This window comes from Dasypus novemcinctus, chromosome 2, assembly GCF_030445035.2.
Source record: "Dasypus novemcinctus isolate mDasNov1 chromosome 2, mDasNov1.1.hap2, whole genome shotgun sequence".
Classification (NCBI taxonomy): domain Eukaryota; kingdom Metazoa; phylum Chordata; class Mammalia; order Cingulata; family Dasypodidae; genus Dasypus; species Dasypus novemcinctus.
This window is the reverse complement of record NC_080674.1, coordinates 197,978,683-197,983,089: the sequence shown is the minus strand read 5'-3', so window position 1 is coordinate 197,983,089 and position 4,407 is coordinate 197,978,683. Positions and strand designations below refer to the sequence as shown.

General features: G+C 43.0%; 1 pseudogene; it reads right to left on the bottom strand.

The window, feature by feature from the left end:
• Positions 1-1,034: 1,034 nt before the first annotated feature.
• Positions 1,035-3,384, bottom strand: LOC101414952 (heterogeneous nuclear ribonucleoprotein R pseudogene; annotated as a pseudogene).
• Positions 3,385-4,407: the final 1,023 nt, after the last annotated feature.

Below are 4,407 nucleotides of genomic sequence, written 5' to 3'. Positions count from 1 at the left end.
CCATCTTTATAGGCATCTAATCTTGTCTATCTCTGTAATCCAATGTGTCCTCTTTTAAAAACGGGTATTCCAAATTTTTAATTAAGTTTGTTTCTTTCAGAGTGAACATCTTATTAACCATATGAAAACTTCATCCAACTTCGTACAGAATGCCAGATCCATCTTCCTCCAGTTAGAATAAATTAAAGAGTTTTTACACCTTATTAGGCAATGACTACAGCCCATGGCCAGCAGGAAGCAGTTACAGAAAAGAGATCGTCTCCCTTCAGCACCCCTTTTAAATTAAAGGTGTAAACTCTTTAAGAGTAAAATAAAAGTAATAGATGGATCTGGAACCTGACTGGAAATCCACGTGAGTGCCAGTGGCAGCAGAATAACTGCGGGAGGCCCCTGCCCAAGATTCTGCTGTCCAGAATGAAAAGTTCTAAACTTCTAAAAACGGTCCTTGATGCTGTACTAAAGACTGATAAATAATCAGTCAAGACAACAAAAAGTCATCCACCTCATAGCTACAACAATAATTATGCCAAAGCTTAGCAAGTAAACTTTGACAAAGGGGGGGAATGATGTGGGCTATGGGTGGAAGGCTCTTTGTCTCTTCAGAGATAACTAAGTTGTTTGACTTGTGGGTGTGAAACGGTAAGAGGCTGCAGTCCTGCTCTTAGGGACCAGCAGGCTCCAGTCCCAGGAAATGTTTAACAAAGCAAGGGCTATAAACTTTAAGTATTTAGGGGAAATGCAAAAACCAAGGCTTATCTAAAATGTCTGGAGTCCTTGCTAAAAGCTTACCTAAGATGTGGAAGAGATATATGCTAATTGAAGCCTATTGAGAACTGAAACAAAGGGACGATTTGGCCTTTCCTCTCTGTATAAAAGACGTTTGAAAATCTTGTTCCGGGCTCGGGATTCAAACAGAAAGCTCCCGAGTCCGGCCGGCCGTCAATAAACCATTTTCCTTCTCAAAATCATTCCTGAGTCCTGGCCTCTCTATACTCAAATAATTGAACTTCTCTTAAATTCCACAACATTAACAATTTAAAAACACAGTTAACCTACTTCTAGGAATGCAAAACATACAATCATAGGTTATTTTCAATACAAGAAAACTTAAATTTGTTTGCTTTAATTTTTTAAAACTACTAAGACAAAGCACTAAAGCTTGTACTTTTATTTACAGCATACTCCATACTCCTATGTAATCTATCCCAAATCCAAAAAAATGAAACTGTCCAAAACCAAAGGTTCTGCAAAATCATGATTTAACAGTGTGCCCAGCTTGTTTTGAAGCTAAAATGAAGCCTGAAACGATAAAAGCATTGTAACTCCCAGAATAAGGGAACTCTGCAAGCCCAATAATGTCCAAGAGCATTTATGAAAAGAGGAAAAATAATAAAAAGACTTGAGTATATACACAATAGTGATTCTTCAGCTCAATACAAATGGCAGCAAATTGCTACTTCAAGATGAAACAGTTAAGCCAATTTTTTTTTGAAGAATGTAGATCTAGAGCCAATCGTTATCTTGCCAATATCGTTTTCAAGCCCTCACTTGTCTATTTCCACTGTTGCCCATAAGTATCCTGATAAAATTCCTGGTTGTCATTATTGTAACCATAGTTACCAGAATAGTCACCACCTTGCTGAAGCGGTTGCTGAGCGATGGGCTGGGAACCCCAGTTCTGTTGGTTGTTGGTCTGACGATGCTTGGAATCAGGCTGGTTGTACCCATCTGCCTTTCTCTTGCCTCCTACATTGCCCCCACGATTGCCCCGAGCTCCACGGGAACCACGGCTTCTCTGCTGTTGTGCAGGACCCCCTCTGCCACCCCTAGAGCCTCTTGGTGGTCCCAAAGTTGCCCCCCTTTGAGAATAGCCAGCTCTACCTCTTGGAGGTGGTGCTCCCCGCCCCCTTGGTGGAGGTGGAGCACCTCGCCCTCCCCTTCCTCCTCCTCTTCCTCTTACTGCATAGCCATCATCATAGCCGTAGTAGGGATCTTCATAGCCTCCACGATAGTCGTGATAATCATAACCATAGTAATCATCATAGTAATCTTCGTAGCCATAGTAATCTGGAGGGTAGCCATATCCACCTCTCCCCCCACCACGACCCCGACCTCTAATTGGAGGTGGCATGCGAGGAGGAGGGTGATAGTAATAATCTTCATACGCAGTGCTTCTGGAGGCCTGTCTAGCAGCTTGGCGCTCTTTCCTTTTCTTGTCTGGTGGCTTGGCTAAGACTATTTCAATTTCTTCCCCTTCTATTTCTTTCCCATTCATTTCATCCATGGCCTTAACAGCTGCTCCTCTGTCTTCAAAATGAACAAATGCATAATCTTTCAACTTCTTCACTCTTTCAAGTTTTCCAAATTCGGAAAATGACTTCTCCAATATTTCTTCTGTCACTGTAGTAGCCAAATTTCTCACAAATAAAACTTTCACCTTAGCCATGACTTCTGGATCTGGTTCTTCCACAGGGTCAGCCCATTCAACTGTAACTACATTTCCCCAGACTTTTACTTTTCCACTCATCAGCGTGCTGCTGACTTGTGATCCTCATATTCAAGGAAGCAGAACCCCCGATTCTTCTTTTTGTCATCGGGTTGATGATAGAGAATAACGTCCACCAAACCCTCTGTTAAACCTGTGACTTTACTGAACTCTTCCAGAATGTTTTCTTTAGTCTTATTCTTCGGAATTGATCCAACAAAAAGCCTGTTGTTTGCCACAGAAATGCACACTCCAAGGTGTTTACCAGGACGAATTTCATAGCTGTCACACAGTTTAACAGCTTCCTGTGCAGCTTCCTTTCCACAGAAGGTAATAAACGCATACCCTCTGTTCTGACCAGACAGTGGATCCATCATAAGACGAAGATCCCAAATGGGACCAGCCTTCTCAAAAAGGGGCACCAACTCATCTTCATATAAATCTCTTGGTATCTTACCTACAAAGACCTCTGTTCCAATTCCAGGTTGCACACCAGAGCACACACTGTCTGGTGGAGGACCACCATACTTCCTCTGTCCTGTGGTTACATCCAGAGTATAACCAGTCCTCTCAAGCAAGGCCTTGATCTTTGCTTCATCAGGTCCCTTTGTGGACTCTTGCACCTTGCTCCCCTGTTTCTCCCTTTGCCTGTAGGTCTTCATAACTCCACATAAAAATGCACGTTTGTTCTGGACATGTGATAAGTCACTTTCCTTGAACTGCTGTAGTACAGACAGAGCTCCTTCTTCATTAAATTCCCTGAGAGCACCAATTGCTCTTTCATCAAGATCCACATAAGCTACCAATCCAGGGCAGAGAAGGGGCCGGCGGCCGGGCCCGTGAGAATCAGCGCGAGGCTCTTTGAAAACGACTAGAAATGGCGCGCGCGCCACCCCCTCCCCCCCTCGTGGCCCTAGACCTCAACAACTTCCTAAGCCATAAAATGCTCTACAGTCTGATCCAGTTCAATTCAAGCCCCTTGGCAGGGGCAGGGATTTCCCAGTTTTTGAGACTTGCCTGGACCCTCCCATAGGCAGAACATCTGTGCTATGAGGAGGAGCTGTAGGTGTGGTGGGAGCAGAATCTGGTGTTACTGTCAAGTTACAAGCACTGGCCAGTATGGATCTTCTGCATCCAAGAGATGGGAGGCTTGGATCTTCTGATGTTCAGGCTTCTTCTTCCCTAAGAGGCTGGTGGAGATGTGGGCATCTACTCAGCTTCTGAGACCAGCAGAGTAGTTCTTCAGCAACACAGCATTGTGTGGCAAAGAGGAAGTGTACTTCCACAGGCTGGCCACGCAGATCCTCCCTAGATGGTGAGAGGTGGAGATGGGGAAATGGAAGCTGCCTGGCTGTTGCCACACAGTCAGTGTGGACCCTTTTCAGCATGGAGATGTAGAAAATGGAATGCGTTGAAGCATGCTAGCTGGGAAATCCATTCTGAAGAAGACTCAGTTAAAGCCCTGGTAGAATCACAGCGGCCTTTTAGGCAGAAATCATAACTGATTCTAAAAGTCATAAGGTAATTCATTACCATATAAATTGTTCAATCTTTTTCAACCTTGAAAAAGAACTAATTTGGAACACTCATACTTCCTGATTTCAAAACTTACTACCAAGCTACAAAGGCACACAAACACAGTGTGGTACTGGCATAAAGATGCACATATAGATCAATGGAACACAACTGAGAGTCTTGAAATAAACCTTACATTTTAATCAATTGATTTTTCTACATAAGTGCCAAGGAAATTCAATGGATGAAAATATAGTGTTTTTAATAAATGCCATGGGACAAGTGGATAACCACATGCAAAAAAATTGAAATTGGACCTCTACCTCAAAGTTTGTAGTGGTACCCAAAAACTCAAAATGGACCATGAACATAACTGTAAGAGCTAAAACTATAAAACACCTAGAAGA